Raw genomic sequence first — 15304 nt, forward strand, 5'->3', positions numbered from 1 at the left:
TCTGGTACTAGTATAAATTTAAATTGCTATATATGAAAATCATTCATATATTGCAAAAAAAAAAAGTTCGTGTATTAAGTTCATGAACTGGAGAAAAAATGGTAAAGCAAATTAAAAATTAAAAATTGAAATTCCAGATAAAAGAATATGGAGTGATTAGAGATTCGCAATGGCGAAATGATCATAAGAGTCACTATTCCCATAAGAATTAGTCAGATTAACAATGTAACCAAATATATACAAAGGCCAGAAATTACCAAGTTCTCTCGTGGTGACTAGTAAATTTTAATGCATCTAAAACTAAGCTTTTATCTGTACATCATCAACACTCTGACCCCCGTCTGGCATCAATTGAAATGAATGGCTCTCGTCTTGGGGAGGCTCCATGTTTTGACAGGCTTATGGGTCGTATCTTTACTCCTGATATGAAATGGAACACATATATCAAATCTGTTGCCAAGTTCGCTGGAAAAATGGTGGGATCATTCTATCTCTTCAGCAGATATCTACCTGTTTGTTAAGTTTTCTTCCTGAATAAGAGACAAGTACATCCAAAGACGGAGTACTGTTGCAACATTAGGACAGGAGCTGTTAGAAGCACTTTATCCTGTCTTGCAAAGCTCAAAATAGACTTCGTGGCCTAATGAGCCTTTTCTCTTCCCTGCAACCCCTTTTCCACATAAAAGACATTGCGAGCGCGTTGCTGCTCTATTGCTGCTTACATGGCAAGTGCTCGTCTGAGCTCCAATCTATGGTCTCCCCTTGCCAATCTTTCACGAAAATACTCGTCCAGCTGAAACCACTATCAATAATTTTTCCCCATTCTTTATCTGTGCTTAAACCTAAACGTAGATTCCATGAGAAAAATCTTTTTACTTTGAACTACACACCTAGAAAACTCTCTTCCGTTTCCCTGTATTCCAGCATACTACAATATGGTCGTCTTAAAGTCCAACGTAAAAAAGTTCTTGATGAGTACTCCCCTTAAGTAATTCAATTTATCAAATTTACATTACTAAGGATTACTACGATATTGTCCTATTGACTAGTGTACGCTCGTTAACCCTAATCCTCGATTGGCATCCGGGCCTTAATAAGTGGTGACTTCTTTATAAAAGAAAATTAAAAATACAAAATTTGCATAGTCTGCATCTGTAAAAAGATCCCGGTTGTGAGCAATCAGGAATATAAGATTATTTCGAAAGTGTTGTAGGTTTTTCTTATTTTCTTTCACTTAGGAATAGAGAGATAACCGTAATGAGGATGATATATATATATATATATATATATATATATATATATATATATATATATATATATATATATACACGATTGGGCGATTCCATCTTTAAAAAAGGGATGACAGGTGAATACATATATATATATAATATATATATATATTCATATGTATATACACACATACATATATATACATATATATATACATATATATGCATATATATATATATATATATATATATACCTGCTTGATTGCTTGAATCTTGTCTTCGATGATCGGACTATTCGATGTTTTTAAAAAGTGGTGAGATGTGAATATATATATATATATATATATATATATATATATATATATTACCCCAACGGTAATATATATACCCAAATAGATTGAGTGGCAATGGGATCAGTCCTCGGACCGAACCGAAGTGAATTCTACATGGCTAATCTAGAGAACAAAGTATTTCAAATATAACATAAACCTCCTTATATATGTACGCTACGTGGACGACATTCTTAATTTAGCTGAAAATAATAAATGGATATGCCAACTACGGTACATTTTTTGAAAAAAACTCAATCCTTAAATGTACTGCAGAGTTGAACAATAATAATAATAAAATTTAATTTCTTCACATCCTTATTTATACGTCACAATATTTCTTTTAACACCTCTGTATATAAAAAACCGACGAGCATAAAGTTCAGCCTCCTGGACTTTACATCGTTTTGTGATTCTATCTTTACTCCTGTTTTTATTTCGATTGTACAGTCATGCAGAAATTTAAATGTACTGTCAAAGTATCTCAACCGAGATTGCTCTGCTATGAATCTGGTCCCTGTCATAGTAGCTACTAACGCTTCAATAGCACTATGCCCTGTCTGGAATGAGTAAAGTAAAAGATTTTTTTTTATATTACACGTCTTTTATCTATCCTGTCTGTTTATCTATAGAATTATGTAGAAACTAGATTTTCGCTCGTTAAGCACAGGAAAAGGTTATTGGTAATTGACAATGTCAGCCTTATGTCAAACTTTTAAAATAAATGTGGTATTGTGGTGACTTATAATCAGTAATAGTTATTAATCATTAATTTAAATTGAATGAATACCATAATAATTAGTTTTTCGCACCTTATCATAAAAAATACGCATACAAAATTTCAACCTGATCGGCTAAGTAATTTCCAGGAAAAGATGGAACGGACAGACAAACAGGCTAAAACAAAAATAGATGTTTACATTTGGTTTGAATTCGAATAATTTTCATGAATGAAAGAAACAGCAATGGATGTTTCTCTATATTGTGTTGTTTTTTGTTTTTTTTTCTTCTTTTTTTTGTCTTTTTTTTATTTATATTCCATGTCAGTATTTGTGGATTGCCTCTATTTCATTTTCTAACCATATAATTGTATTAAAATCGAAAACGTTAAATATGACGTAAACAATCCATTTTGTCAAAATAGCGTAATAGTTATATTCGAATGTTGAGAAACGTCCCCCTAATTGACTGCGATGGTTTGATTGGCTCCTCTTCCAGTCTTGTTTTTCCTGGTCTTTGAGGATTAACAGAATTTGAAAGCTAAGTGATTTTGAACACTATCTTTCTTGGCCAGGTCATGCTACAAGCTCATTATGTCCTATACGAAATAAGAAGTATGTTGTGTACGGATATAATTATTTTAAACTCAGATTTATCTTTCCGGAAGCAGCAATCAGAAGTCTTTACGTTCGAAATAATTGTCAATTTATAGGACCGTCTTTATGACTTCCGGCGTTTATTGTTCTCTGACATTGCCTGTCGACATTCTTTAACCTGGTCATTCAAACACAAGTTTTCCCTGAAGCTATCATTTTATGCGGTGAAGCCGGAAAAGTAACAATTAATTTATAGTTTAACGCCTGTACAGCATAAATGTACATTATCTGATAAATTCTTTTCTATTCTATGAGAAACGATATCTTTACGGAACAAGCTTTTACTTTCTTTATTGTATTTTTGTTTGTCGAAAATGTCTTTCAACCAATTGCAGCCTAGCATATTTCATTGACTTGAACTTGGCTAAGAATCCATTGATATTTCCATATCTTGAAGCTTCTATATAGAACAGCTTTTGCACCCAATTTAACTATACACTATTACAGATAGATCTATACTATGTCAATCATAAATTTAGCTATAAAAGATTACATGTACATCCTTACCATGTCAATAAAAGGGTAAACTATAATAGATTATCCGTACTATATCAATTAAAATTTAAACTATAATATATTCCAGATAAATCCATACCATATCAATTAAAAATTAAACTATAATATATTCCAGATGCATTCATACCATATCACTTACAAATAAAACTGTAATATATCTCATATACATCCATACCATATCAATTAAAATTAGAACTATAATATATTCCAGATGCATCCGTACCATATCAATAAAAATTAAACTATAATATATTCCAGATACATCCGTACCATATCAATTAAAATTAAACTATAATATATTCTAGATATATTAATACCATATCAATTAAAATTAAACTATAATATATTCCAGATACATCCGTACCATATCAATTAAAATTAAACTATAATATATTCTAGATATATTAATACCATATCAATTAAAATTAAACTATAATATATTCCAGATACATCTATAGCATATCAATTAAAATTTAACTGTAATATATTACAGATACATCCGTACCATATCAATTAAAATTAAACTATAATATATTCGAGATACATCCATACAACATGAATTAATATTTAAACTATAATATATTCCAGATACATCCATAGCATATCAATTAAAATTAAACTCTAATATAATACAGGTACATCCATAATATATCAATAAAAATTAAACTATAATATATTCCAGATACATCCATACATTAAAAATTAAGTATTAAACTATAATGTATTACTGATTTATCCGTACCATATCAATTAAAAATTAAACTATAATATATTGCAGATACGTCCATGCCATATCACTTAAAATTAAACTATAATATATTACAGATATCTCCATGCCATATCAATGAAATTTAAACTATAATATATTACAGATACATCCATACCACATCAATTAAAAATTATGCTATAATAACTTACAGATACATCCATGCCATATGAATTAAAAATTAAACTATAATATATTACAAAAGCACCCATACCGTATAAATTAAAAATTAAGCTATAACATATTACAGATACATCCATACCATATCAATTAACAATTTAAACTATAATATATTCCAAATACATCCAGACCATATCATTTCAAATTTAAACTATAATATATTTCAGATACATCCATACCATATCAATTAAAAATTAAACTATGATATATTACAGATACATCCATACCATATCAATTCAAAATTAAACTATGATATACTACAGATACATCCATACCATATCAATTAAAAATTAAACTATGATATATTACAGATACATCCATACCATATCAATTAAAAATTAAACTATGATATACTACAGATACATCCATACCATATCAATTAAAAATTAAACTATGATATATTACAGATACATCCATACCATATCAATTAAAAATTAAACTATGATATATTACAGATACATCCATACCATATCAATTAAAAATTAAACTATGATCTATTACATATACATCCATACCATATCAATTAAAAATTAAAACTATGATATATTACTGATACATCCATACCATATCAATTAAAAATTAAACTATGATATATTACAGATACATCCATACCATATCAATTAAAAATTAAACTATGATCTATTACATATACATCCATACCATATCAATTAAAAATTAAACTATGATATATTACTGATACATCCATACCATGTCAATAAAACATAAAACTATAATATATTACACATACGTACATACCATGTTAATCAAAAATGCATGAAACATATATTCATATTTTATTGCTTTCATATTTTTCATGTTTCGTATTTCATTTTTTCTACTTCATATGATCATATTTTATAGGTTTACATTTTACCTTTCATTTTTCACGTGTCATAAATTAGTCTTCCAATTCCATATTCTCATATTCTAGTTCTCATTTTCTTTTTCATGTGTTATATATTTTATATTTTCTTTTTTCTCCATATTTGCAGCCATGACATGTGTTTGGTTTGAGTTACACTCGTACATGGATTTTTTCACATTTTCAAAATTGACTTTCAAGATATGATTATAATCAGAGTATGTAGCATTTTTACTGTATTATCTAAAACAAAATTTGATATTTGTGTAATCATAGAATGCTTGTTCTTCTAATATTTAATAAATATTTGTCAAAATAATCTATTATTCTGCTTTGTTTGCGCACAAATGACTATGTAGGTTTTTGAATTATTTCCATTGCATTAATTAATATATTTTGTAAGTAATTTTTTCATGTCAAAAGACGGTGGCAACTTCTATTTTTAGTTTTCTTTGAATAGGAGCGAATTTAAAAAGTGTGTATTATATGCATATATATATATATGTATGTATGTATATATATATATATATAGAGAGAGAGAGAGAGAGAGAGAGAGAGAGAGAGAGAGAGAGATTCATAGGTAGATAGATAGATGATTTTTCCTGATAATAAATGTATATTTTTGTGATGGCAGCATCAACTATATGCAAAATGAAACACATATAAAATGATTATAGAAAATAACCATAAAAATTCGCCGAGTAGAAAAATAAATTAATAAAGATAGATAAATATAATATAAAAAAATAAAAATCATGTTTGAAGATTGGCTTTTTGTTTGGGGTAACTGTATATATATATGTGTGTGTGTGTGTGTGTGTGTGTGTGTGTGTGTGTGTGTGTGTGTGTGTGTGTGTTTACGTATGTATGTAAGGAACTGTGTATGAGTTTGTTTTCTATTGACTCGGCAATGGCTGGACTGATTTTTCTGAAATTTTAGACTAAGTACCTGATGTGTCTGGGAATGTTGTTAGGTAAGATTTATTTTTTATCCGAATGAGTCTCTGATAAGTACCGAAAATCAATAATCGAATAAATAGCATTAAAAAAGGTAGCCCGATTTAAACCAAAATTAGCATTTTTATAAACCTAACGTCACAAGTGCATTAGAGAATTTTTATCACCGCATAAGCAGGAAAGCCCATCCTAAAAAATCAACTGTAGATTCTTTTATAAAACAGGGGCGCGTTCTTAACAAGTGTTACGTTTTAGAGCGCAATTGAATCATGGTGCTTGGTTGTTGTACGTTTAATTTTAATTCAAGTGATTATTTAAAAATAATTTCATAAATCAACAGCTAGTTCTTTGATAAGACGAGGGCGCTTTCGAAATGAATGTTTCTGTTTAGAGCACAATTAAACCATGATAATTGAACAATCATACTTGACTTCTGCATTTGAAACTTAATGTGAAGCCATTATTTACAAATTATTTCATAAAATCAACAGCGGATTCTCTAAATTTCAGGTGGAGGCATGCGAAACTTCCTACTGGTACACTGCTAAGGGTCCTTATAAAAATTCCATTGATTAAGTTAAAAAAAAAATTAGAGATTGCATCGAAAGTATGGAAGTGGGTGGAACATTTGTTGGTCTTCATTCAATTTCGGACACCGTCTGATCTTTCTGCTCGTATATATAGAGAGAGAAGGTATGTTACTGGAAACGCATGCTATTAAGGAAAAAAAAACTCTGCGAATATTTCAACAAAAATTTTAAAATATTTCAAAATAATATTTTTAAATATTTCAATAAAAATTTTATTTAATTATTTTTTTATTCTTATGTACATAAGGCTATCTTCCTTAATCCCGTTCCTTACTCAAGGAGAGCAAGGTGCGTTTTAAAATCATCGGTTTCCCGTGATTCACCCTATATATATATATATATATATATATATATATATATATATATATATATATATATATATATATATATATATATATATATAAATCATAAAGGTAGCAGAGCTAAAGATCTGGCGGTTTTAGGATATATATATATATATATATATACATATATATATATGCTAAAACCGCCAGATGTTTAGCTCTGCTACCTTTATGATCTGCTAACTAGTTTCTTTTCTCTAATGAAAAGAACCTTACATTCTTTGACACGCCGCGAAATAAGGATATTTCTTTATTGGAGGTATTCTGTCGGAAGTAAATTTTTGCACCTAAATCTGCAGTTTACAGTCTTTTTATGTTTATGATATATATATATATATATACATATATATATGTGTGTGTGTGTGTGTGTGTGTGTGTGTGTGTGTGTGTGTGTGTGTGTGTGTGTGTGTGTGTGTGTGTGTGTGTGTGTGTGTGTGTGTACATATATATATATATACGAGCGTGTAGATTTATTAATTGACAGAGCTCTCGCACGAAACCTAGGCAGTGGGCACCTCCTTAAAGTGGTGCTGGATTGATTCGCTTGTATCACGTCTTCTTGCTGTGGGAAAGAAAATAAATATCCCAGCAAATTGGAAATAAAGATAGAATGTGCATGTTCATTCTTTCTTAAATAATGAAATAAAAATTAAACACCCTCAAAGCAGTTTGGGTATTTAAAGAGTAGTATCTACATACTGAAATACATTACACAAATATTCGATGCCTTGTTTATTGCGGTGTATGTAACGTGTTTGTGTTGTCTGTATAACGTATATTTATATTAATTTAGAACCGTGTATCTGATCGACTAGTCAGGACTTGTGCATAGAATAATGCTAGAGTGTTAGCATTTACACATAAATACAATTCAATCAACACGGAACAGTTCTTTTAACAAAATGTATACATATATATATTCTAGTGTCTATATCCTGATATAAAGCACGTATCTTATTTCCTTTATTTCTCATTTTCTTTGATGCTCGCATATTCCCACGCTGCCAAAATTCTTCCCTCCAAAGAAAAAACACCAAGATGCGAATTATATATATATATATATATATATACATATATATATATATATATATACACTTTCACTGCACTGAAGAAGACTGAAGCATCGGTCAAAAATTATGTATATGTGAAAAAAGTTGTTTTAATTTTTTTAGAATAATATTTTGTATTCTTGCACGTCACCACCAGAGGACGGAAAAATAAAAGTTATAAACTATCATACTTTTCGGATTCAGTTTTATAAATCTTCATATGTATATATATATATATATATATATATATATATATATATATATATATATATATATATATATATATGCATATATATACACATATATATATATATATATATATATATTTATATAAATATATACGTCTATTTCACAGAGTGCGCTATACTTCTTACTGTCTTCATTCTTCTACCCTACGCCCACCAACTTTCCGGTGCGTCAAGAGACTAACCCCTGAGCCTAAACTCCGGCCAACTCAGTCTCCGACTTTGATTAACGCTAAGACTAACTGACTACGTGTATTAATCAACTTTTTATTTGTTTGATTCTCTGACGTTATTGATGTTAGGTCACGTGTTGACATTAGGTCACTAACCCGGTTTTTATTTGGTACTAAATTCTAATTGTTTCTAGAACTCCAAAGTTGTTATATAGATAGTTAACATAATGTTTTATTATTTTCCTAATCAGTTTCTATAACATTCGTTTTTCTCTATCGCATTCAAAACATCGACATCTATAATAATAATAATAATAATGATAATAATCTCATCGCTTACGTGAATAATAATAATAATAATAATAATAATAATAATAATAATAATCTCATCGCTTACGTGACTCGACGACACTCGGGAGTACTAATATACAACATCAAATATAGCCTATGTCTACACGAAATGACTGATATAACTAATTCATTAAACCAAAGAAATTATATAATTTTCAAATGCAGACATAGAAATAAATTCAAGTTAGTTTTAAAGTTTTACTCTCCGCGCTCTTACAATGAAATATATGTGATCGTCCTGTATGTTTAACTCTGTCGTTTTTTTCCCTGGTTGTTGATTTTAGTATTTACATAATTTAACACTAGGTGGAATCACTATTGATAATATTAGTGCCGTTGTTGACATATTTGCTACACAAAAAATATAGGCCGTTTTCAAACTTTTATAAAATGGTTTATAATTTGGTTAAGCTTTTTAATCATAGTGAAAGAATATAAACTATAGTTGTGTTTACGTTATTATTACAATAAAATAAATATATACTAAGGCAATAGAAATTCAATCTAATTATAGTAAATGTAGCCTATGTCTGTACGAAACATTGAGATGTTCACTTCGTTAGATGAAAGAAATTGGGTAATTTCAAACGCAAATATAAGAATAGATTCATGATAGCCTTAAGATGTTCTCATGCTTATAACGACATACTAATGATCGTTACGTATTGTTTATTATGGATTCTATTTATGTGGTTATTGGTAATGTAAGAGGCCCTTCTACTCCAGTAGTTTCTTCCCCAGGACAACTAAACTTGGGAATTCCCTGCCGGGTCCCTGCTTCCCCAACTGTACTGATATGCAGAAATTCAAGTGGAACATGAACCAACATCTTGCTGCCCCACTCCCTACACAATACCCCTGATGCCACTGTCCCTGATAGTAACCCCCTACAACAAAATGGCAATATGCCTTGTTTGGGGTGAAAATGTAATAAAAAAATAGTATTAATGGTATTTAACGCTAATTGGTGTAATTGAAAAACAAAAAAACATGATAACAAACCAATCCAACTGCTAAAATGAAGTAAAAGAAAAATCATTGGAGACGTTAGTGTTGTTCTTCTTGTTTTCTGATAATATTGCCTTGTAAATGTCCTTGACATGATCTTTTTTTACTTTATTTTAGCAGTTGGATTGGTTTGTTATCATGTTTTTTGTTTTTTGTTTTTGTTTGGGGGGGGGCTCCAGACAAGAAATGAAACCAGTTGATATGAGAAGCTAAATAAATAATGCTTCAAGGTTAAAAAAAAATTCCCAACGATAACTGTTACATGAGATAGATTCTGACCTACAAAGCAGCAATTGTCAAAAACATCGCCATGAAATGCGGGGACAAAAATACACAATAAAGGAAGTAAGAGTTACTCAGCTGTCGAAAGTAAAGCCAAGATCCACATTCTTTTTTGCTGAGTTACAAATTACAAAGTACAAAGTAAGGTAATGTTTATGTAACTATAATAATGAAATAAATAAAACGCAATAGTAACACAATACAATGATACTAGTGGTAATATAATAAAATAGGACTTTACTGTATCCCTTACTTCTCCTTGTGAAGACCCTACCTTTGGTCGTTGCTCGGTTCCGGTGGTCACTTGGTAGCTTCTCGCAAAATAAAATACCGCTCTGATCAGTACCGATGTCGAATGCTCACATTTTATCAGATTACCACCTACACCACTTTGTCGTCATTATGATAGCAATCGTCCGATGTTATTCATCAGAGTCGTACCACCTGGTGTTACATGATAAGGGCTGTCCCCTTTTCATGTAAGTATAAAAATAGAGAGATTACTTAAAATGAAAATAAAATGAGAGAAAGCAGAAATCGAACCTTGGATATAAGTTTTAAAGAACAATAGGTTTAAATGGAATATCCAGTAAATTGTTAATTCTGATGAAATAAATACTAAATAAACTATTCAATTGTCAGAAAGAATGTGGATAATAAAATATGGGTTAAATAAATTAGATATGTAGGTTGAATTCCTTTGTGAAAACAACAAAGAAAAAATAGGTTATTGAGAAATCAGAATGTTCAGGAAACGTGCGACTCGCGCATGTTGATGGCACGTGAATTGTGATCACGTGGCCGGACATGCATGGATTTCTCAATATAGGAAGTGAGAGTTAATTAGTTAGTTAGTTAGTGAGAAACTCAGAGGGAGTTTTGAGAACGACAGACGATAGTCTGGAGTTTGGAATTCGAACATCTAGGAAGCGAGACGGTCACTTTGAAACCTAATATGTGAAGCTTTGAATTCTTGGACGCAAAGCCCCAACCGGTCAGGGAAGAATAAATGTTCAACATGTTTTTATAACTGCGGTTTCCTGTGTTCATCATTACATGAAAAAGGTATTGTCTATGTATGTGTACAAACTATTTGAAATTCATCATCTAAAAAATATATGTGTTAGAAAGTAAATGTGTCTATTTATGTTATACAAACACTCCCGTTCATACGAACTGTCAAAGCATAAATGCCAACCTGTCAATCCATCGGCATAAATGCAAACCTCTCAATTATCGGTCTGTCTATCTAGATATGAAAACACTTTCTCAAAATGTATTTATACGCAATCTCGCTCCATTATAAACTCTCTCTCTATTTATATATATTTCACTAATGTGTTAATGTCCACATCTCTTCTCTAACAATGTTAATGCCATCCCATCTCTTACAATATGAATCTCTCAACAATATGAACACTCACAATGAATATATATAATAACTAGCATCTCTTCCAACAACATGATTAAGACACAAGAACTCTCACTAAGACGCATATCCTTTATAACATGAACAACAAAAGAACATTCATCATCTTAAGTATAATAAGCGACTCGTTAAAATATAACACTGGGAGCAGAGTTTATGTTAAGCACCAAAAAAAATTCATTGTTTATTTTTGTATGAAAATAATTATGTAGAATGAAAAAATAAATAAAATGTTGCGTTCGTGTAAAAAAAGAAAACAAACTTCTAAATGCCCTTTCTACTTAAAGTGTCTTTGGACGGGTTCTATTATCTATTCTTGGCGATTTTTTTTTTTTTGTGTGTGTGTGTGTGTGTGTGTGTGTGTGTGTTTCAACCCATAAGTTCGGAATGTGTTTCTTAACGACGTGGAGATTAGTAAATAACAAAATGGAGTCTCTTGGAGACAAAATGCAACTGATGATAATGTGTTAAAAATTCAGCAAAGCAATTCGACATTGTTCGGTCCTTTCCAAATTCACTCGCTTTGTTACCTCAAATAAATAACACTACGTAAATCGCAATACATACAAAGCAGTTGTGCGAGATGATCCAGTGGTAGAGATTTAGGCTTCTTACTATGGTGTCCCGATTTTGAATCTCGCTAGATTCAGCCACTCTGATGAGTGTTAGACGACGAAACACGTATAAGTGGATAATTATATTTATAATATATATATATATATATATATATATATATATATATATATTAGTAATGGGAGGATTCCAATATTTTTACCGATTCCGATACAATTACCGATTCCGATTCCGATTCTTTATGCATCTCAAAATATTTCAATATAAAAGTGTTATTTTGTCCCGATTACTGTAAAAACACATCTTGAATGTGCATATGTTTTCTAAAACGTAAAAACACATTTGTGAGAAGGTGATCTAGAGATGTTAGTCTTACTGGAAGTTTAAATCAATAAATATTTATTATTTTATTGTTACTACAAGTAGTGGAAGATATTTCTCAAACCAAAATTAAATAAAAAAGATAATTTCAGAAATCGGTTATATATATATATATATATATATATATATATATATATATATATATATATATATATATATATATATATATATAGTCTCAACACTAATATATGTATATATATATATATATATATAGAGAGAGAGAGAGAGAGAAAGAGAGAGAGAGAGAGAGAGAGAGAGAAGATCTGTGGTAAACGTCAAATAAAAAGTTGAAAAAGAAATGAGAGAAATCTGGCACATTATGTGTTTTTCCCTTCGACCCAGAAGTATTGTTAGAAATGTGTGCCCTCTAGATAGCGTTACTCAATGCCTCCGTTTAGTCTCAAAAGACAGAGGATACCCTCTGCAGGGACAGCTGCGCATGTAATTGTGAGGCAAGCACACACAGCATCTGGAAGTCCCAAATGGTCGCCCATTTAGTACTAACACTGTTCAACCTTTCTTAACTTCGGTGATCCGGGAACCGGTGTGTCAACTTGATTATACCGTAGATATTATCACTTGATTCATATCAGCAGCTGCAAGTTGCAAATGGCGACAGAAAGAAGGCGATCATGATGGCGTTGATGATTACAATGATGACGACGACGATGATAATGAGGATGATGATGCTGAGGAGGAGGAGAACGATGACAACAACGGCAATGATGATGACGATGATGATGATGCTAAAAATCACACAAACAAAAAAGAGTTCGTAGAACTGTAAGCCAAGTACGGGGTTTATTATAGTAAGCTTTTTATTCTTTTTAAGACTCAAATTAGCGACAAGCTCCTACAAAAATCGAGCGCTATGATGGAAAATACGCGTGTCTCGTTAAGATTAAGTGACATTAACAAAATGTATAGAATCTTGCAACTAGTAGTAACATTTAAAACTTATGCAGGTAGGTAGAAAATAAATTTTCTTGCATTTGGTAACAATTATTTGTTGTTTTTTTTATTTCCTTCCGTTTTTTTTTTGTTGTTTTTTTTTGCGTTGTTAACTCTAATAAACTTTTGCTGGACTAATTGTACCTATTTACTATGCCTCCCCACGGGACAGAGTTAGACACCAGGGTCGTTTTTTAACGTGGAGAAAAGGTACAAAAATAAAAATTGTCTCAGTCGTGAAGGATTTCTCCTCCACCGAAAGAGAACAAGAAATAGAAGTGCAGCATCTGAAGAACAGATACTACACTTTGATCTTGTCCCGAAGGCCAAGAATAACGAACTAACGGGCAGGCACAAAAACATGCTTCTAAATTAACGTGTAAAAGAAAGGCAATATCCAAAAGAATGGCAAAGTCGATCCATGTAAAAATACATTACGTTTTATTCACAACAGATAGTGATTCTGATGAAGCAATCTATCTATATATCTATAAAAACAGAGATGTGTGTGCCACAGACGATTTCTGATTGGTTAATCCAATAATCACATCTCCTAAAAAACTATGGTTCGTAGGCTCTTACCTTTACCATAAAATATTATGGCTTGATTTATTGTCCATCTTGGAAGGGTTTAATTTTTTCCTAACTTGCGATTTACAAATTAAAAAAATACGAAACTGACAATCTAACAATCGAACCTCCGACATCACGGCCGCCATTATGAAACTAAACCAAAAAAAAAAAAAAAAAAAGCGCCTTCACTCGTGGTCTTTACATTTCGGGTTTGGGTACTTGTGCAGTTTTCCATTGACATTAAAAAATGGAAATATTTAAAAAAAATATATATATATTGTACGTACTCGTCATGGGATAAAGTTTTCCTACAGAAAAAATCACGTAATTTCATCAAGTAGTTATTTTTTTATAGCGAAAAAAGAAAAAAATCAACGCTACAAGCGAGTCATTATTAATTAAACAGAAAGTTCAAGTAGGGGGATTTCCCCATTTTTTTTTTATAGCGAGGCCAAATTTCGCGAATTTGGCCTTTTTTTAAAGCAGTTTGGCCTTCAAATTTCTGTTTGGCCTTTTTCTTCACCGATGAAATAAAAAAAGCAAATAAAAACAACGCAATAAAACTTTTAAAAATACGGCACACTTTTGTTGTTCTTGTTTGTTTTTTTTTGGTAATTTTCCTTATTTTTTTATTTTTTCAAGATAATACTATTAAATGGACACTATTATGCCAAATTAGCCCCCCCCCCCGAAAAAAAATGCACAAAAATTCGAGATTTAAGGTTTTGACGAGATAATTTAGCGAATTGTCCGGACTATTGCGAGAGAACCATCCATTAGTTTTTCCTGAAATTTTGCCACAAATTGTATTTCAATACATAGATGTGCATAGTAACAACATTTTTTAGCCGAAAATTTCCGTTGCGTCCCCAGATTTCATCGGTGAAGAAAAAGGCCAAACATAAATTTTGAAGGCCAAACTGCTTTAAAAAAAGGCCAAATTCGCGAAATTTGGCCTCGCTATCAAACGATTTGACCTTTGAGAACTCTACCAAACTCCTCCTACAATTTTGGGTCTAAACACGTGATATTTTAGATATAGATTCCTTGGACATGGATCTAACTTATTACCTTTACTTGATCCCTAAACAATAAATTTTAAGAAGTCATAATAGGGGTCAAAGTTTAAAAAATTGACCG

Source organism: Euprymna scolopes, chromosome 10 (assembly GCF_053919585.1).
Source record: "Euprymna scolopes isolate OS-2025 chromosome 10, ASM5391958v1, whole genome shotgun sequence".
Classification (NCBI taxonomy): domain Eukaryota; kingdom Metazoa; phylum Mollusca; class Cephalopoda; order Sepiida; family Sepiolidae; genus Euprymna; species Euprymna scolopes.